Source organism: Canis lupus, chromosome 23 (genome assembly GCF_011100685.1).
Source record: "Canis lupus familiaris isolate Mischka breed German Shepherd chromosome 23, alternate assembly UU_Cfam_GSD_1.0, whole genome shotgun sequence".
NCBI lineage: Eukaryota > Metazoa > Chordata > Mammalia > Carnivora > Canidae > Canis > Canis lupus.
Window position 1 is genome coordinate 26,684,345 of NC_049244.1, and position 22,436 is coordinate 26,706,780.

At 38.2% G+C, this 22,436-nt stretch overlaps 1 long non-coding RNA gene across 1 annotated transcript in view; it reads right to left on the reverse strand.

The window, feature by feature from the left end:
* Nucleotides 1-22,436, reverse strand: part of LOC111091919 — an 89,875-nt gene that overhangs the window by 66,378 nt on the left and 1,061 nt on the right. The gene's annotated exons all lie outside the window — the stretch shown is intronic.

Below are 22,436 nucleotides of genomic sequence, written 5' to 3' on the forward strand. Positions count from 1 at the left end.
TCAAGCATTAGCTTCATCCTCAACCAGACTAGTTCACTGCCCATAGAGCGAAAGGAGGAAGTTTTCATTCTCCTCCCCCTTCACTGTTCAAATAATTACTCTGTCCTCAGAAACACCCTGTGGATTGTTATTCTTATGGACACTGGACTTTTTCCCTGCCTTCAAGTGAAATGCCCAGTGGGATTCCAGTGGCAATGCCAAAAGAGAGAATTCATCAGACCTCCTTTACAGACTCCCACTGCCAACTACACCTAAACCTAAGGGAGATCTAAGTTCTCAGAATCTGCCTGTGTAATTCAACTTAAGGGAATGCCGGGCCTCCTTTTGCCAATAGCTGGTCAGTAATGATGGAGTTTGGTGGCTAGCCATTCTTCTCTTTGGAAAAAGTGGCCTCAGACATGTTACTCTAGAGCCTACTATACAAAAGGTCCATTTTTCTTTAAAAAAAAAAAAAGAAAAATCCAGTTCTCATCATGATAGCCCATGCTATCCTAACAAGACTCTGAATTTGAGATTTTACAAGGCTCTTTCAAGATTATCTCATCAAAGCATGCCATCGTACAGATGAGGAACCTAAGGCTCAGTAAGGCCTTAGGCCACATGACTCATATAAAGCCTTCCAACTAATCAGTATCCCCTGGAACTGGAACAGAAATCTCCAGGTGCTGGTCCAGTCCTTCTGGAGTTCAAGACAATATGTAGCCAAGTAGCAGAGCTATAGGGTTAACACAGCTTACTTTCCTCAAACAACTTTCATGCAGTAATAATCTATAAATATTATTTTTATACTAAAATATACATATTAATTTTTTTTTATTAAAACAAAGCTCTTCAAGGAAGTTTCAAGTTTATGGTAGTGTTTAGGGCTATGTTCCAAAGCCATAAACACTAGAGCTGCACTATCAGCATGGTAGTCACTAGCCACGTGTCTCTACTGAGCACTTGAAATATGGCTAGCACAAGTTGAGATATGCTAGAAGTGCTTAAATGCACACCTGGAGCACCTGGGTGGCCCAGTCAGTTAAGCATCTGCCTTCAGCTCAGGTCATGACCTCAAAGTCCTGGGATCGAGCCCCTCAATGGGCTCCCTGCTCAGTGGGGAGCCTGCTTCTCCCTCTGCCTCTATTACTCCCCATGCTTATGTTCTCTCTCATGCTCATTCTCTCTCTCAAATAAATAAATAAAACCTCTAAATAAAATAAAACACCAGAGTTGAAAGACTTAGTTAAAAAAAATAAGACTTCTCAATAATTCCTTATATGTTGAAATAATATTTAGATAAATTGGTTAAAATAAGATACACTAAAATTAATTTCACCTGCTTCTTGTTTGCTTTTTTTTTTTTTATGTTGCTACTAGTAAATTGGAAATTACATTTAGGGCTTGTATTATTCCTCTATTGGACACTAAGTAGACTACAGGGTAGATATTAGGGCTGGTCAGTGGTTGGGTTCTCTTCTTTCCAGGTACAAGGTAGGATTATAGGTCTCTGCCCCCTTGGAAATTAGGTGTGGTCACGTAGTTTGCTTTGGCCAATGAAATGTGAATGGAAGAGACAGGTTCTTCTGTTCTACGCATTAAATTGCCCAAGCAAGACACTGCAGTGCCCTCCCAGGAAATTGGGGATATGAAGACTGAACTGCTGCCATGCAGACTGCCAGCTGAGATTCTTGCTGACTCACCTAAGATACGGAATGTAAGCTCAAAATAGACTTTAAAAAAAAAATAAACAATTGAGATTTGGGGATTGTTCATTCCTGTAGCATAACCTATTTCTAAATAGAGCTTTCTGGTGTGAAGGTGTACAGAAGGTTGCCACAGCAGCATGGCCCAAACTTGCTTAACTATAGCACAGTTTTAAAAATATAATTTACTGACCAGATATTAGAGCTCATGAGATTTAATATTAGTAAAGACAGAAAAATAAGTCATTTTTGTTAAGAATGAATAAATCAAGATCATTTCTTTTACTTTTCAAGGCCAATTTTGTTTTCATCCAAATTTTTTTTTCTTTTTTTAAAGATTTTATTTATTCATTCATGAGAGACACAGAGAGAAGGGCAGAGGCACAGGCAGAGGGAGGAGAATCAGGCTCAAGGCAGGGAGCCTGATGCGGGAATCGATCGTGGGATCTCCAGGATCATGCCCTGGGCGCTAAATGGCTGAGCCACCCAGGGATCCCTCATCCAAATTTTCTTATGAAAAATTAGACTTTTTAAAAGTTGTCAGCCTGCTTAATATCAGAAACAATGTTGCTGATCAAAGGCAGCAAATAGTCTGTTCCTAAATTTTGCCTTTAATACATTATAATCTGAAAAAATTCACATTTTCCAGAAAATGAAGAACAATATGATCACTGTGCTTTGCTATATTTGGGGACTACTGAAGCAGGCCTCTCCAAAATTCAATTATTTTATCCTGAATAGCTCACTTCCTTCTTTTTGTAGAAAACAAAGTCTGTAATTTTTCATTTTCACTTTGAAGCATATTACTTTTTGCTTGTTTTAGACTGACACAGTTTGCAAGCTATCAAGACTGTTTTTTGTTTAAAACTGCCTTTTTTCAATTTCAGATCCACAGAGAACATACTTATATAGTACAAATATTTTTACAATCAAAACTAAATATTACAAATAAATTTTATCAAGATATATCACAGCCTTTTAAGGTGGTTTTTAATATATTCATAAGTCATGCAGTCATCACCACTAATTTCAGGATATTTTCATCACCCCAGAAAGAAACCCTATCCCTATTACCAACCATTCCCCACTTCCCTCAACCACCCAGCTCCTGTCAACCAGTAATCTTTGTCTCTGTGGGTTTGCCTTTTCTGGACATTTCTAATAAATGGAATTTAAACAAGATGTTGTCTTTTATGTCTAACTTATTCACTTAGTGTGTTTTCATGGTTTATCCATGCTGTAACACGAATCAGTACTTCATTCCTTTTTATGGTTCAATCATATTCCATTGTATGGAAAATATATCACATTTTGTTTACCCATTCATAAGGTGATGGACATTTGTGTTGTTTCCACCTTTGGCCATTATGAATAATGCTGCTATGAACATTCTTTGTACCAGCTTTTATGTGAAAATATGTTTTCATTTCCCTTGGGTCAAATTAAGATTTTGAGACAAAAAATAATTTTTAAGACAAAATACATAATACAGACTTGGGTAAATTCTGCCCTTGCAGCACAGTACAGATTAAATATTCTCATTTGTACATCAGCACAAAGTATTTCTGGGGAATAGGAGAATTCTGGGAGATTCTAGCTGGCCTTTTTGGGTCCCATCCTGGCCGAGGCAGGAATTTTAGCTTCAAGCCCCCATCACCACCCTACCCTCTGCTAGGTATCTATACCCCACTCTGCAATCCAGGAGGTTCCTGAGCATCTGGGCTGTTATCTACCTGCGGTGAGTCAGAGTGGGGGCCCTGAAAAAAAAAAATCTCAGAGCACAGATGGCCATCATTCCTGCGGGATGATTGGCAAACACTGTGCTGGCAACTACGTATCAGCAGTCCTCTCTGGACTGCAACAGCCGGCACAGATGAGCCTGTGAGCCTGTGCTTGGCTTCTGGAGGACCTCCTGGGACCAGAAACATGCTGTGCTGATTCTGGTGGGGGTTTGTGGTCTCTCACTTGTGAGCTGCACCCCTTCCAAATGGTTCCTCCCAATCCTTCCCAGTATCTTTCTCCCCACCCATGGGTTCTTGTTATCTAGTTGCCTTTTACTACCTCTACAATTGTCTACTTTTCACCAGCATATTTTGAATTCAAGACTCAAACATGGCACCTTTATTTTCTTTTCAGTGTCTCTGTCTACTCACAGGAGAAGGTAATTCATGTTTGGCTGCCTGGGTTAGGGGAAGAGGTGAAAAAAAAAAAAAAAAACCCAAGTAAAGGACTTTGATCTTAAAATACAACTTTGAAAAAAAATAAAATACAACTTTGGAGTGGAAGGAAGAAGGTAAGAGCACCAATTGGTTATTCTCAATATTATCCCTCAAGAGCAGTGTTCTCAGAAGTGCCATACCATTTCTTAATGATAAATTATCCCATAAGACCATAGGTTCGATATTTTTCTTAGATATTTAAAAAGAAAGAAATTCACTAGTATCAATTTCCTCCACTGAATCCTAATGATGCCTGGTACAACCTGAATCCTCTGCGGACCCAATTTTGGAAATGAGGCAACCCAAAGCATGTAGCCACAGAGTGTCTATTTTGAGCTTAGCATCATTAAATGCCCTCAATTAGTCCCAGTTAAGGAGTCAGAATAGCTAGGCTATGTTCAAGAAACAAAGGACTCCAAATTTAAACTGGCTTATAATAACAAGGGTTTATTTCTTCCATAGTTGTGTGCCCATGTAGGGCTGCTGTGTCTCTCTTCTGTGTCATCTTCTCTCCAAGATCCCCATGGACAGAGCAGCCATTATTGGGAACATTGCCAGCTGGACCAAATAGAGTGTAATTCACACACTGCCTCTTTGCCTTGCCTAAATATTATACACATTACTTCCTTCTACATTTCATTGACCAAAGCAAATCACTCAGCCATGCCAAAGTTCATAAGGTAAGGCTATATAAGGATATATAATCCTTTTATGAAGAGGGGCTCGATAGTGAGGAGTCCTGAATTTGAGTGAACAGTAAATAAGTCAATTACAGTGCCAGAATCAGCAGGCTCCACAAATCTTTGGACCTTTGTGTGGGACCTGTCACCAAGCCATACTTTCTCTTCCCCTCATCATACTTCTCTTCCCCAGTTCTTCTTTTAGATCATTTGGGTCCTTTCATATTGGGACCACATCTCCTGATCAAAGCCATCTCATTATCCCATCTTTCTCTAACTTTGAATCTTGGAAAGTAGGAATTAGGTTCTCAGACTCTTCCCTCTGAGAAGGCCCTTGGTCCTTATGCTTCTCTCCTCTCAGCAATGGGTACAGCATTCTGTTGACTGCCTATTCTGCTCCCTACTCAGAGGCAATGTCAAGGGCAGGAAAGCCATCTCAGCAATGGGTTACATAGCCAGCTCCGATCCCAAGCTGGGTCATGGAGAACTCCATGGTTTACTCCATATAGTGATGTTGACTAACTATAAGATAAATGTCATATCTTAAATATAGAAACATATGATCAATTAACTAGTGTCGACAAAAGTAATAAGTTGACAGCACTCAAGAAGTTCTCTCAAACGTACATGCTTATGTTTATATATTTATTCTAAATCTAAAATCCTTCCTGTCTTTGATCACTGTATCAATTAAGATCGTATTCACCTGCAAATAACAGGAAACCCCCAAAATGACTTAAATAACTAGATATTTAAGGGAGTATGTTCTTTTTTCATGTAACATGATGTTTGAAGTTAAGCAAAGCTGGTACTGAAGCCCAGTGATGTTATCAGAAGGTCCAGGCTCTTTCTCTTTTTCTACTCCTCCATCTTTAATGTAATGACTTTCATGTCCACGTTTGTCAGTTCGTTGTTTTCCAATGGTTGCTGCCCCTCTAAGCCTCATGACTGTGTTCAAAAGGAAAAGAGCAAAGGACGACCGAGCTTTCTCTTCAGGAGGCTTGGCCTTTTTATTCAGGAAGTGACACACTAGGGCCCTCCTCATTATGGACTTCTACCTGTATCTCATTAACCTGAAGGGTGTCATTTGGTCCCCTCGTTATAATATAGGCTGGGAAAGAAAGTGTTCAGCTCATACAGCCTCTGTAATTGAGACAGATAACAGAAAAGAAGATTGGTGGTTGAGTTTGGGTCAGCTAGCCTACAACATCTGCCACAATGCCTCTTTTGTGAAGTTTTGCCCACTATCTCAGTCTGATCTGTATGATTCCCACAATGCTACCTACATCTGTGCCCAAATTAAGCATTTATATTATCTACATTATTATACTTTTGGGAGTGGTTGGTGTTCTAAGCTTCCTTGTTTGATGCCTCAGCAATCCTTCCTTGGCAAATACCCTAATACTAGTTGGTTTTCATCTAGTGTGTATAAGTCATATGATTCTTGGGTGATCAAAATTATTGACATAACTACATGTTTGCTTTCTGTTATATTTCAGAGATACCAGTTGGTATTAATCTGATGTGTGATTTTTCACCATCTTTGTATTTTTATTTATTTTTTATTTTATTTTACTTAAAGATTTTATTTATTTATTCATGAGAGACACGGAGAGAGAGAGGCAGAGGCAGAGGGAAAAGCAGGCTCCATGCAGGAACTCTGATGTGAGACTCGATCCCCAGGACTCCAGGATCTCGCCCTGAGCCAAAGGCAGATGCTCAACCACTGAGCCACCCAGGTGTCCCCATCTTCGTATTTTTAATTCTGCTCTTGGTTCAAGCTCAGTTCTCTTCATACAGAGATTAATTTCTAAAATACTAATTGAACCTGATCACAGTTAAAAGTTACAATTTTACTTCTCACTATTTAACTTCATAACATGTACCAATATAGCCCATGTGAAGGGCCTGATATTAACAAGGCATAAAGATTTTTATTGTACTCTCTTCTGAGAGAAGTGGGTGTCTCTAGGTAGATAATGAGGAAGACCATTTTAAATGATTCTTCCCTAAATAAAAAATGTGTTTCAAAATAATTTGCTGTGTCTTATTTACTAGAGTCTTCCAGTTACAAGTAGTGTAACAATTAATTGTAAAAAGAATAGCACACTTTCAAAAGGGGGTGGATAAAAACATATAAATTCAAACAGTCTGCTGTAGCCAATAATAAACAAAAATTAAAAAGAAAAGACAAAGACAAATATAATTACTGTCAAGGTACCTGTGACCAATATTATTTGAATTTAGTAAGATGCAGGAATTTGTGGAAGAAGAAAAAAGGAATTCGTATCTCAGTTTCAAACAAAAATATACACACATATTTAAATTTGAATGTTCCATCTATTTGATGTAACAGAGTTATCTGCAATATGTCCCCACCTGATTCTTATAGCACCATCATTTCCCTTCCAAATTCTGGGTGGCTTCCAACAGACACCTTGATAGCTGTGTTGAAGACAGCCAAAGAGAGAGATTTTCAGGATGTCTATCTTTCTGTCATCTGCTGGTCCTCAGGGAGAATATGGCTTAGTGGCTGCTGTCCTTAGATCTTCTATCTATTGCTCAAAGGAGAAAAGAAATCCCAGATATAGAGAAGAGACAAAAGTGGCCATTTAATTTTGAGTTGCGAAGCTCCAGAAGATTCTGAACATTGGTAGCCAAGCATGATTTTCAGAGAAGTTGCAAACACAAAATGAGGTTTTATTCCAGTCATCTTCAATACCACTTCTCCTCCCTCACCAAAAATATACAGTAAAAAGAAGAAAAACAGATTTTTGAGTTTATATTCTCAGAAAAACAACCTAAGGTAGGAAATATTCCCCATAGAGAACTTGAAGAAAAAACAGATATGGAATTAATATGCAACCCCATATACACTTAAGATGAGGGGCGTACTTAGGCAGTGAGAGTAACTCTGCATTGCCAAAGGACACAGTCAATCTTTTAAAATTTCCAAGCTTGGGACACCTGGGTGGCTCAGTGGTTGAGCATTTGCCTTTGGCTCAGGTCGTGATCCTGGGGTCCTGGGATCAAGTCCCACATTGGGCTCCCCACAGGGAGCTTGTTTCTCCCTCTGCTTATGTCTCTGCCTCTATCTGTGTGTCTCTCATGAATAAATTTTTAAAAATCTTTAATATTTCCAAGCTATTCCCAAGCTTTATTTGTAGATCTAATTTACAAGAACATTAAAAGATGACATTCAGGATCCAAAAAAAAGGCTTAACTAGCCAATTATTTTCTTCTTGATGGTATGCAGTTTTTTTCTAGGGTAATCTACTTAGGCTACATAACCTCAATCTCAGAGACTAATAATATATAACTAGTAACTCCATCTTTTCCTTACTATTTATTATAAACTCAACATCCATAATACCTTTATATCATAATATATATTCATATACCACTGAATATACATATAAACATATATAAATATAACTGTTAATGTAATATAATCAATCATATGAATATTATTCATATTTTTGAACCAGTACCAATAGATAATATGTTCTGTAGTTATCAATATATATATCCATCTTATTATGACCCCTTAGATTAATATGTTCTATATCTGCCAAAAGATCAGTAAGATTTAAATTTAAAAATCAGATCAGGGATCCCTGGGTAGCTCAGTGGTTTAGCACCTGCCTTCCTTCAGCCCAGGGCTTGATCCTGGAGTCAGAAGATGTCAGGCTTCTGCCTGGAGTCTGCTTCTCCCTCTGCCTGTGTCTCTGCCTCTCTTTCTCTCTGTGTGTGTGTCTGTGTGTGTCTCTAATGAATAAATAAATAAAAATCTTAAAAAAATAAAAATAATAAAAATCAGATCAAAGATAATTATAGTCAAGTGTGTAGGATAAAAAGTATGGGGGAGGGGGATCCCTAGGTGGCTCAGCGGTTTTGCGCCTGCCTTTGGCCCAGGGCGCGATCCAATCCTGGAGTCCCGGGATCGAGTCCCGCATCGGGCTCCTGGCATGGAGCCTGCTTCTCCCTGTGCCTGTGTCTCTGCCTCTCTCTCTCTTTCTCTGTGTCTATCATAAATAAATAAATCTTAAAAAAAAAAAGTATGGGGGATATTGGGCAACTGCATTATATTAACACAGTTTTGCAATGTGCATACAGTTGAAGAATCTATGTGCCCATCATTGCCTACCCTAATAAGTTCTGATACTTCTATAAAGTAAAAGAATCATAAAACATAGGTCTTTAAAATTAAGGTTGGAATTGTAGACACAAGTACAATCAGGGCTTCAAGGAACCTTCTGAAGCATCTAGTATAGTTTATTTCATAGAAAAGGAAACCAAAATCAGAGAAGCATTGGCTTCCTCAAAGCCACACAATAAGCTAGTAGAAAAGCTAGAACTAGAAAGTAGGAGTTTTTTTGCTTGTTTTCACTTTTAGTCAAATGTTCTTTTTACATCACCAAAAATTTGGAAATTCAAGAATGTATTCCTGCAACTTGTTTCAGGATGGAATAATGAAAACTTTTCAAGTCAGAAACTTCTGGCTGTCCCCCAATAACCATGTTCTCCTTCTATGTGAAGGAATCCTAATTTTGGGTGGGCACATGTTGGCCCACTATGCAACCTCATTTCACAGCATTCCTTGCAGCTAGGTGTCACCATATGACCAAATGAGATAAGTGTCCTGTGGCAGTTTCTGGAAGCTTCCTTGTTTTTTGTTTTTTTTTAAAGATTTATTTATTTTAGCAGAAGGGCAGGGATAGAAGGAGAGAGAATCTCAAGCAGACTCTGCACTGAGTGCATCCTGATGCAGGGCTTGTTCCCAGGGCCCTGAGATCACAACCTGAGCTGAAACTAAGAATTGGATGCTTGACTGTGCCACGCAGGCACCCCTTCTGAAAGCTTCCTTAAAAGCCAGCTGACATTTATTTACCTGTTGCTCGTCTCTTCCTTCCTTTTTTTCTGGTGAGAATGCAGACATGATGGATGGAATTGGAGCCTCTGTCTTGAACTACAAGATGCCCTTGAGACTAAATGTCACACATGGTATACTTACCAGCCCTGAGCAGCCCTAAGTCAGGGTACTCCCTGGGGGCATATCTGCCCTGGACAGCCCACCTCCAGACTTTATAGGAGAAAAAATCATCTTCAATCTTACTTATGCCATTATTGTTCTGAGGCAGTACTCCAGGCAAGCCTAACCCTGATACGCAGTCGAAATATTTAAATAACTCCCCCATATTTTTATGTTACCTTTTTGAGTGATCTGGCTTTTGCCCATTTCCATCACAGCTCCAGGAAAGGGAGGCAGAGCCTCTGAAAGGTGGAGGAGGAAGTTGGCAGGACAAAGAAAAGGCAACCCCTTTGGCTTTGTATACAAGGTCTGAGAGCAGTATATCCTGACATTGCCACTCCAGGTCAAAGCCCCAGAGGGCCACGATGGCTTTGCCAGAGGAAGGGAGGCAAAGCCAAAAACTGAGGAGTTCTAAAAGGAGTGGCCTCACAGCTGGGCTGGTAGACATATGGTGTAGAGGTGACATTGCCAGGCTGGGAAGGGGCAGGAATAGGTTAGCCCTCAATCTTCCCTGAGCCGGCTTGCTCCCTCTCCTTTTGCTGTGCTTTGTAGTTTGGACTGTGGCAGGGCTCATGGAGCTGTGTTGGGGTGGTGCTGCCCAGACCAGCCACTGCAAAAATCTTAGGCCTGGGATCTCAGGTCAGTGAGGACTCACATGGGGCTAGGTAACCAGGGAGTCACCTCTACCTGAGGACCCAGACAAGAGAGCAGCCTCTGGAGACCCTAAGAGTAGAAGTAGCTGGCTGGCCATACTGCAGGTTTCACTCAGGAGGGCCCAGCATGAATCAGAGGCCCTTCCACACCAACAAGAGGTCTTACAAAATCTCCATCTACCAGCTGCCATTTTTTATTGAAACTGGAGAGAAGCTTTAGTCTGATCCTGACACACAAATCCAATAAATTCACCCCAACAGGGTCCATCAACACCAGAAGAAACCTATTGGCAGGCCAGATTAGAGTTTTCCTCCCCCTTATTCCTTCCTCTACCTGTGACAGCCTGTGACCCCATCCATGGAGGCCTGTTGAAGAAAGTTAAACTTAAGGAAGCTACCTTTTCTTTGCACATCTAAATGTTGCATGGGTGAATACTGGACACCACTAATCCTAATATCAACAGCAGTGGAATTTTAAAGGATTTTTAAAGATCTGTGTATAGGCTGCCAATCCTGTGATAGGAAGGTATGATATTTATATAATATCATGGCCTGAAGCACTTTGCTAAAACAATAGTGTTTATTTACTGGGTACAAGAGTACAATTTTTTGTGGCCTTAACATGAATTCTTAAGTGGCAATTGTTTCTGCTTGGAATCAAAAAAAAAAATGTATTTCCCTTATTGTTATTTTGGATGCATCTGCGGTCCAGTTGCGACATCTGGAATGTGTTGAATCTAGCTTTTTTTTACAAACAAAAAGAATTCTAATATTAATTTGGTTTTTTAAAGAGATGGATATTTACTGAAACTGGAGCTGTTTGATATAAAATGTTCAGAGTGTTAGGAAAAAAACAGATTTGTCTAATTTGTAACTTAAAACAAAAGCTTTTGTGATACTGGATTCTGAGGGAATTTTGTTTTTACTTGTCAGACTTTGCACAAATGCCCATTAAACATTTGAATGATCTGCTAACAAACTAGCATTCCTTTTAAACAATGAGCAGAGATGTAGGAAAACCCAAATGATTTTAGACTAAAAACATAGCCAAGCAGTCTTTTGTTCATTTTAAAATCATGTTTTAAATTAAATAGGAAAAGAAGAAAAAATAAATAGGATTTTTTAAAGCTCTTTAACGGGAAATTTATAATTTGGTATCATGTGAGTTTAAAATTGTGTTAAATTTTCTTAGGAGATTAATATTATTCTAAGTTTAAAAGAGGTTAAAATCCAAATTTTACTCTATACAGTGAAGGCCAAAGTTGGTATCTCTAATGATAAAGTTTATTTGTAACATACTGTTAGATAAAAGAAGGAAATTAAGAAACATATACTAAATGGCCAAATATATCTTTTTCTCTGATTGCCTCATTTGAAATAGACTTGGATTCTGAAAGCAATTCATGTCTTACATGAAAAATTTGAGATTACTATGATGAAGATAAACTCACCAAAGATTATACAACTACTTTATTTATTTATTTATTTATTTATTTATTTATTTATTTATTTATTTATTTATTTATTTATTTATTTATGATAGACAGAGAGAGAGAGAGAGGCAGAGACACAGGAGGAGGGAGAAGCAGGCTCCATGCCAGGAGCCCGACGTGGGACTCGATCCCCGGACTCCAGGATCGTGCCCTGGGCCAAAGGCACCACAGGGCTAGATAAGAAATTACTGATTCTTGAGCTCCTAATTCAGATTATAATGAGAATCTGATTAATTCAGTTTAGTTCACTGTTCATTCCAAATCAGTTGTGGCCAGAAATAAAAAGGTCATGTGGCGTCTTGGGTTGTCCCAGGGGCAGACATGTTGACACCTACATTATAGATGTCCTCTCTTCTTTGATAACAGAACCAGCTTCTATTTTCAGACAGGAATATGCCTAAGCCCAGGGGATGAATCATGACTATTCCAGGTAAGTTATTATAAATGCATTTCCTTTTTGCCAAATATGCATTTATCCAGACTCCCTTTGAGCGGGAAGTGGATACATCACATCTCTAATATCTCTAATGAGATATAAAAAGGAGTCTACACGAAAAAAAAATAAAATAAAAAAAATAAAAAGGAGTCTACTAGGAAAGACTGTCTTCTCAAATAAAAGAGAGATAGAAGAGAATCCTTTCCTTCCTTCCATACTCTTAACTCTGAGGATAAGTCATGCTTTATGGAACAAACCGAAGAAATCCAGAGGTGCTAATTCAAAGCCCTGTTGTCACTGAGCCTCAGAACTAATGCTAGAACTGCTTACATCTAGAGTTTATATATATATATATGTAAATTTATAAATATATATGACTTATACGTACTTATATGTTTTAAATAAGTATTATTTAATCACCTTTAATCAGGCATTACCTATATCCAAAAAGCTAGGTATTTCTTCTGGGGCTGTGACAGAAGTAGGTTCTTTCAGAAATGAGTATGAGGACAGAAAGGAAATTATTGATATATCCAGTATTGTTTTTTATACTTCCACTGATCCTCTAAGGTAAAATAGTATTATTCCCCTTTTATGGACAAGAAAATGGAGCTTTAGAGAGGGTAAGTAGCTTGTTTAGTGTCATTAAGTGCTAGAGACAATGCAAAATGAATGCAAATCCAAGGACTTGCTATATTTCAGTTTCACAGGTATCGCCATCCAAAATTGCATTTGGACACACATTACATATGTTGGACACTGAAATAGCCACAAGAGAAGATAAAGGTAGAATAGACAGAAAATTTCACAGAGAAGAAACGTGACTGGACCTTCACAAATAGAAGAATTCAGAGAGGAAAAGCAAGGCTGGAAGAGCATTCTAAACAGAAGGAATACAGAAGGCAGAACAAGAAGGGAATGTTAGTGAGAGTCTGATTGGGGCTGTGTAAGGTGAGGTCATATATTAAGGCATTCTAAGAGCCAGGCTTAAAAGGTTAGATTTAATATGATAAAGCTGGAACTAGGGAACACTGGGAAGTTTGTGAACAGAGCAAAAAGCAAAATATTGACAGCAGTCAATAGAGATTTAATTGGCATGGATTCTAGTCATGTAATTATTGGAATCATCCACACACAAAACCAGGTTACCTCCTTTGGTCTAAAAGAAAGTGATCATTTAAAGGAAAAGAACTTGATGACTGACCAGATATGGGAAATGACAGAAGAATGTTTCCTTTAAAATATTTGTCCTTTTTAAAAATATATATATTAAATTTTATATATTTATATTATATTATATATTATAATATAATATATAATATATATAATTATATATATTAAATTATATATAATTATATATATTTTATATATATAAAATTAATATTAAAATAAATATTTATTTATTTATATATTAATTAATATATTATATTATTCTAATTATATATTATTATCATATAATACCTATATCATACATGAATATTCTTACTATCATAATAATCCTTTATCTATTATCTTATATTATTCTATTACATATATGTCTTTTTATATTTTACTAAGTCTTAATTAAATATATATATATATACATATATACATATTCTCTTCTTTTCATGTGTCATTTCTTTCTTTGTGACTTTTCTTTCAAGTTATATCCTATTCTTTTGTCTTCTCACTTCCTTTTCCTTGTCCAGGCTGGCTGAAATGCTAACTGCAGCTACATAAAACAAAGCATTTGCCAAAAGGGAAGCCATAGTGGTTCTGAAATTAGATTTTTTTTTTTCGGTCAGTTCCACATAGGACACAGGAAAAATTCCTGGTGGGGAAAAGGAAACAGCTTCTCCTTTTTAAGGTGATCAAAGATTAATTTATGTTTGTTAATGAAGTTATTTTCAGAGCCTTACCTTCTAAGTTGTACATGGTAGGTAGCCCTGTGAATGTTGTATTTATTCACCTAATGTCTCATTTCTTTTCTCTACAGATATTCTCATGCTAAACTGAAGGGACCAGGGGCATGAATAGAACTTAAAAAGTTATTGGACCTCAGCACATTGTTGTCCTCAGCAGATTTGAGACTGTCACATTGCCTAACAAAAACGCAATATATAGAAAAGCTCCACAGAAATCACACCCCTAACAATTCTTCCTCTCTTTGGCAATTCCTTGAGATCCTAAAAAATGTTCTTTGAAAATAAGGGCCTGACTGATTAAAATAAGAGCTTTTATCTGGTTTGTTTAAAAGAATGTCCAGGGAAGGCTGGGTGGCTCAGTGGTTAAGCATCTGCCTTCAGCTAAGGCCATGATCCCGAGGTCCTGGGATCAAGTTCCATATCAGGCTCTCCACAGAGAGCCTGCTTCTCCCTCTGCCTATGTCTCTGCCTCTCTCTCTCTCTCTCTCTTTTTTTTTTTTCCTCTCTCTTTCTATGTCTCTCATGAATAAATAAGAATCTTATTTAAAAAGAAGAAGAAGAAAAAGAATATCCAGGAAAGAGGTGATGTGCAAAGTCCCTGAAAGGGTCAACAGTTGGTATTTACATCAGAGATTTCCTTTTCTCTCCTGTTTGTGGCTAACTTCTCTTCAGTTTGGGGAAAGAAATTCTTGGAAATGAATGTAACTCTAGTTCATTACACTGGACTAGAACTTCAAGAAGGCACTAACACTGCTGCACTCTTTGCCCTAGAGGCCAAGGAAGAAAAGAAAAGCCAGACTCCCACAAAACAGTAAGAAAAATATAAACAACTCAGAAGAAAAATGGCTAAAGGCTATGAACAGAGCATTCACAGAAGAGGAACCCGAACTGTCAACAAACAGTAGAGAGAGGCTCAACTCCACAAGCAATCAGGGAAATGCAAAGTAAAATGAAAACAGATGCCATTTCTTGCCCATCAGGGTGGCAATTAAAATGTGATAATATCAATATTGGCAGGTGAATAGACAAATGGGACTCTTAGTCACAGCTGTAAATTGATATATATTGGCACAGCACTTTAAAGGGCAGTTTCATGTAACCTATTAAAATTCGAAATGTGCATATCCCATAACCCAGCAGTTACACTTCTTGGTGTTCACTACAGAAAAATACTCATGTGGCTCCAATTAGATAGGTTTGTTGCATGTTATCTGTAAGAATGAAAAAAATGAAAATAACCTAAATGTCCAGGTTTGACCAGGGAATGGCTAAATAAATATGATATAGCCACATTATGTAAAATTATGCCAAAAGGAATTAGATCTATAAAGATTCTAGAATTTTGTTGTTAAAGGAAAAAAAAATCAAGTTATAAGATGCATACAGTATGATACTATTTGTGTTAAAAACCTGTGACAAAGGGCACCTGAGAGGCTCAGTGGTTGAGCGTCTGCCTTTGGCTCAGGTCATGATCCTGGGGTCCTGGGATGGAGTCCCGCATCAGGCTGCCCACAGGGAGTCTGTTTCTCCCTCTGCCTATGTTTCTGCCTCTCTCTGTGCGTCTCATGAATCAATAAATTAAGAATGTTCAAAAAAATAGAACAAAATATTATATATTCTAAATATATGTACTCTACAAATATACAGCATAAGTATACATTTTCTACAAGTATTCTAAAAGAACTACACATTTTCTTTTAGTACAAGTACTTTCTGTAAGTACAAACACCAAATATTTTACATAAGTATACAAAAGGAAAGGCCTAGAAAAAGATCTGAAAGGATTTATACCAAACTACCAGCAGTGGTTACCTCTGGGAAGGGATCTGGGATACAGAGTTGGTAGTCAAAAGAGGACTTAACCTTACCTTTAGTGCTTTTATGATTTTTTTAAAGATTTATTTTTATTTATTTATGATAGAGAGAGAGAGAGAGGCAGAGACACAGGCAGAGGGAGAAGCAGGCTCCATGCCAGGAGCCCAACGCGGGACTCGATCCCAGGACTCCAGGATCGCGCCCTGGGCCCAAAGGCAGGTGCAAAACTGTTGAGCCACCCAGGGATCCCCCAAGTGCTTTCATGATTTTTAAGGGAAATATATATATATATATATATATATATTCTCAAAAGTGGGTAAGAAAAGGAAAAAATTTAAACAGAGAGAATAAAATGATGGAAATGGAGGTAAGAATGACTGGGGGTGAGTAATGGAAGATGGTGGGGGGAGTTCTACTGGCTTTTTCTCCCTGTGCCTCTGCAAGTTTTAAACAGCTTTTGCTTTTCTAATTTACAAAAGTCTGCACAGTGATGCCTCTTGACTCAGAAAATCAGTTTCAAAGTGATTGGGAGGAATGTATGTGTGAGTATGTCTCCAGTGGTGTAGACCAGCGCTGGAGATGAGGTTGTCAGACACTTTAGATTTGATTCCAACGCCTGAGAAAAGGACGAAGAGATTCTCCAACAAGCAAAATTCAGAAGGAAATTTCTGTTAAGTGGGTAGCTGTGTGGAGCAATTCACTGGTGTAGGTTGGTTTGGGATTTTTTTTTTTTTTTTTTTTTGCTTCACTTTGAAGGAACATCTAAAGTTCTAATCCTGATCCTTATGAGTGTAGATATATCAATGTATATATATCAGAAATGACTAAAAAAACTTTTTTAAATGGGAAAAGATTCACATAGCCTCCCTCTTTATTTGGCCACCCTCATGGAAACCAGGGATTTAATGCATAACTTTGTCCCACTATGTTAGCTTTCTTCCACCATGTAGTTTGCTAATATAGCATAATGGTTCAGAACTCACATTCAAGGGGCACCTTGGTGGCTCAGTCAGTTAAGCATCTGCCTTTGGCTCCGGTCATGATCTCCAGGTCCTAGGATGGGCCCTGCATCAAGCTCCCCACTGGGCAGGGAGTCTGTTTCTCTCTCTCCCTTTTCTTCTGCACCCAACCACCTCGTGCTCTCTCTAATAAATAAATAAAATCTTAAAAGTAAAGAAATCACATTCAGATGCCTAACTGATTTAAGTGTCACTCTGATAGTTACCACCAATGTGATCTGGGCCAAGTATCTGACCTTTTTGTGCTTCTGCTTCCTTCTCTTTAAAATTATAATAATAATAATACCTATTATTGTCATAAAGATTAGATGAACTAATAGAAGTAAAATGGTTTAGAATAGTATCTATAAGGTACATAGGAAACACCCTATTGGCATCAGTAATTACTGTCATTGTTGTTACTTTTAATAAGTCAGTTGCTTTTCAGTTATTTGTTTAGGCAGGTTTTGTGAAGATTAGGTCAGCTTGGTTCAGACCAACCCCCAAATTTAGGCAACCTGCCTAAGAGATTAAGTGTTGAATGAATAAACTATTATGCAGATGATAGGGTTAAAGGTGAACAAGCAGGGCTTAAGCAACCTTGCCTAGTGGACAGACATCTCTGCGAGTATGCACAAGGCACTGGAGATGTATGCTGGGCCTATGCTGGGCCATGTGAATACAGACCTAATAGAAGCAGGGGACCATACCTTGAGATTTAAATGGAATTGGCTCAATCTACATGCAGTGGGAATAGCACAAATTCCCTATCTCTCTGGGAATTCTGATACTATGATTTATGCTTTTCCAGGTCATTTCTGGTGCCAGGCTTCTGTTCCTGAATTACTTCACCTGTGGATTGCCCTGCTGCCCACCATGCATTCTCTGGCTATATCATGTTGCTGTAGAGAGGGAAAGGAGACCACCTTCCATGATATCCCTCACAATACACCAAAGGCACAAAGCTTTTGTGTTATGGAGCAGAACCTTACTAAAGGTTAGAAACAATAGAAGGGCATTATGTTACCAAGTCACAGAACAAAGATTCATAAATCTTTTACCTGTTAACCCTCTTCTTAAAAGTGTTTTAGCTGACTTCATCACTGATTTCAAAGTTCTTTGTTAGAAGCAATAGCCACAGAAATTTTGGCTGATTTAAGCAGGAAAGGACTAAAGAACCAAGTTGGAAGTCTGTGTCTCCAAAAATGACACACAGAATCATGCTATGGAATTGCTTCAGTGAAGAAGCTTCAGCTGTCCCTGCTGGGCAGTGAAATACATCCCAGCTTGCACACCTGACAAGGGTAGACAGTAGCTCTAATTGATGCCATGGCTGCTGCTGCTGCTGCCACGCTTCTTCTGAATAGTATTCTCTGTAGTCACTGCTTTGTGGCATCATTAGTCCCCTATTCAAAATTTAGGGTGGGTGCACTTCATTGGTGTGGTGCAGGTCGCGGGCAGTTCTACTTGCAAGAAATTCTGGGAAAGCAGTCTCTCCCCAAAATGTGAAGGATTCTCAAATCCACCAATGCAAATTGTTTATTGCAAATGTTCTCTTTGTCAGTGCTTCCCGAACTTTCATGTGTTTGTGAGCCATCTGGAGATGTTGGAATGCAGCTTTTAATTCAGTAAATCTAAGGTGAGGCCTGAGATTCCACAGCATGCATGTGATGTAAAGCTGCCAGTCTGAGGACACTTTGAGTAGCAAAACTCTAGAGCAAAATTTTTCAAATTTAGTTGCATATTGGAGTAACTTGAAAAACACTTCTAAAAAAATTAATGTATATATTTTAAAGATTTTATTTATTTATTCATGAGAGACAGAGAGAGAGAGAGAGAGGCAGACATTGGCAGAGGGAGAAGCAGGCTCCATCCCACGACTCCAGGATCATGCCCTGAGCCAAAGGCAGATGCTTAACCACTGAGCCACCCAGGCATGCCTAAAAATCTAATATTGATTGGATCTTGCCCTCAGCTGATTTAAATTGGTCTAGGGTAAGGCCTGGGAATACAAACTTTTAAGTCTTCAGATGATTACAATGTACTCAGATTGCATCTTGCACTTCAGGCTTCAATTTCTTGTCAGTTTTCCAGATTATCTCTTTTCTCCAAATTCCCATGTTTCCACTTTTCCAGCCTTGCATGGTTTCCCCTTCAAATTCAATTACTCTCACTTATTATGCAAAACAATTTGACACTCTACCCCTTAGGTCCTTGAACCTAATTTTGCATATCCAAAGATTTAAAGTTTTCCTAGTCCAGCCCTTTTCAAAGGTATATAATTTTGTTGCTATGGAAGAGTGTGATGTGAAGTGATCTGTGGACAGTGTTTTTAAGTTTTAATACTTATATGCCTATATTTTAATGTGAATTGCTGAAAAAAGTAACACAGTAAATGTTATTTCATAAATACTACTGCTTAGGACAAGGAGTCATTTTTGTAAAATTAGGTAAATAATATAAAGATTCGAAGCAGATACAAAAATCTTGAAAATGGTTTGTAAATGAATGAAGTTTGAAAGTGCTTATCCTAATTATAAGCCTTCTATTAAAAATCCCAGGCTTTAGGGACACCTGGGTGGCTCAGCGGTTGAGTGTCTGCCTTCGGCTCAGGGTGTGATCCTAGAGTTCTGGGATCGAGTCCCACATTGGGATCCCTGCATGGAGCCTGCTTCTTCCTCTGCCTATGTCTCTGCCTTTCTCTGTGTCTTCTATGAACAAATAAATAAAATCTTAAAAAAAAAAAAAATCCCAGGCTTTAGGAATACAAAAGAACTGGCAGGGGAGTTAATAGCAGCCTTTCTTTCTTTCCCTTCTCTTCCAATCTCTGGAGGATAAGGAAGCAATATAGATTTATTTCTGAATTTATGAATTATGCTACCAGTCTTAATACATTGAAATGGCTACTGATTTCAATAATGGCTATTGATTTCAATAATGGCTACAGATCTTAAATAATAACATTTCTTCTCCTATTAAGTGAAGATTTCATAAAGCTTCAAGGAAATACCACTAACATTTGAAAAAGTCATAATTTAAGACAAAAATAACTATAAGAATTGAAAATAGGTTAAATCCTTTAACCATTTAATCTTTGACAATGGGTGAAATTTTTTAGGATTGTGGAAAGCCAATCCACAAATCCACAAAGCCAAAAAACTCCTAAACAGAAGAAATTTTTCAAACTGCCCTAGTGACATCATTGTGAACTTTTTAGAACACCAAAACAAAATAGATCTTAACCAGGACTGTATTAACAGATTTCTCAGTAGCAACAGAAACTAGAAGATAATAGAATATGTTCAATATTCTGAGGAAAAAAAGACAACTGTAAACTTAGAATTATATATGCAGTAGAATTATCTTCAATGATCAAGAGCAAAATAAAAGCATGTGGGGGGGGGTAGGAAATCTGGGCACTTGCCACATCACACTCCCATTAAAGTAAACTCTGTAAATTTCCTTTAGGCACAACGAAAATAATCCAGAAAGACTATTTGAAATATGTAAAGAAATGGTAAGCAAAATATTTTTACAAATGTTGTTGGTCTAAAAAATATGTCTAATTTATGGAACGGAAAGAGGATAAAATTAAGTAATGAATAATAACAATATTTTATAAATTTGGAGGGTTAGAGTTTAAAACATCCCAAGAGGGGCGCCTGGGTGGCCCAGTCTGTTAAGTGTCTGCCTTTGGTTGAGGTCATGATCTCAGGTTCCTGGGATTAAGCCCCCTCTTGGTCTCTCTGCTCAGCCAGGAGTCTGCTTCTCCCTCTCTCTCTGTCCCTTCCTGCCCCCCACTCCCGCCCTGGCTTGTACTGCTTGTTCTCATTCTGTCTCTCTCAAATAAATAAGTACAATCTAAAAAAAATCAAAAAGAACCAAAAAACAAAAATCCTAAAAGCTTTAAATTATTTGAGGTGAGTAAACACATTTACTAGTTTTAGACTTTAAGTTTACATGTTAAAATAGTAAAATAGCCTTAAAATATAGAGTGTATTGCTCTGAATAAGTAAACAGTTTTTTAATCTTTTTCGTTGTGAGTGTATCTTGCAGAGTCCGTTCTTAGGAGCATCCTGTTGAGCCTTTTATGAAAACATCCCTCCAGGTTGGTTTTATGTTTGTTTCTGCAAGGCAATCCAGATCCTTTATCTGAGATCTTTTGGGGGAGGAGGAAGGGATTGGGGAATCAATTTCTAGGTTTTGAGACTTGAGATTTTAACAACATGTACGTGTTAAAAATTAAACTCTAAACTGTTATGAGATGCAGGCAATAGGGTTTCAAAATTTCACTGGAGTTAAGTTTTTTTCTTTTCATTCAGAAATGAAACAAGCTTCCTCATCTACTGGGTGTTTTGTATTTCCCCTAATCTACCCTTTTCCTGAGGATGTCTTTCAGGGACAATGGTTTTCTGTAATATACTCAGTTCCAACTCCCACCTGGAGACACTTCAAACCCTTATTTCCTGCCTGTATACTTCCTTGTCTCAAGTTACAGACTAACAACCTCTTGCCCACACTTGGGATGACCACCTATCCTGGTTTGCCGGGGACCTGGTTCTCTGGGGATTGGGGTTTTTTTTCCGTGCTAAAACCAGGAAAGTCCAGGGCAAACTAGTTGATTGGTCATCTTACACCCCAGCCCCTCATATCTAGGGCTAGAGAAGAATCACTTTAGGAATACTCTGGTTTTCAGTTTAATTTCTGGCATCTTGCGATTTCCCTTCATTTCTTAGGGGTTTAGCTGAATATTAAAAATAAGGTTAGTATTTTATCCAGTAATACTAGGTGTTGGTAGTGATAAAGCTTTCAGATTAAGGAAGTCCACCACTGTTCCAGCTCAAAAAGTAACATTTAAATGCTTTTCATCAATACAAAAGTGAAGTTTGAGGATTAAAGTCATAGCCGGTTACCCTCCGTGAGGAAAGAACGCTGGAGGGGTTCCCAAAGTTGTGTGATTTGCTCCACCAACTGCCCTACAGCTCACCCTTGCTCTAGGCCTTGTTTCTTAGACCTTGAGAATGTTCTAGAATTCTCTAAGCAGGCCTCGTTTCCTCCGCTAAGGCCTAGAAAATAAACGCTCGCCCTCACAATCTGAACTCCCTGAGGGAAGAAATGTTTGCCTATTTTCTTGAATCCTGTATCTACCGTACCTGGCTGTTGTCTGTCAATTACCACCGACATGTTTCTTGAACCAGTGAATGCCCTGAACACTAATTTGGTCGGCCCCATCCGAGGTTTCTTCCAATCCAACCCCATCTACCTCAAACTTGACAGAAAGTCTCCCAAGTGTGTGGATTTTGGGGGGTCTCCTTCCCCGTTGCCTACAGACTTGGTTCTATTTTCTATTTCCGCAGGCATTTAATTGATCTTGGAGGCGATGGGAGGGGATAATCGTGATCGGGCTAATCCTATGTGTTCGGGGCGCCATTTTGAAGCTAGAGCCTAGACACATTAAGTTCTTCGTTTAACTTTAACATATATTTAAGGATGCATGCTCATTTCAAGGGCGCCCCAAAGG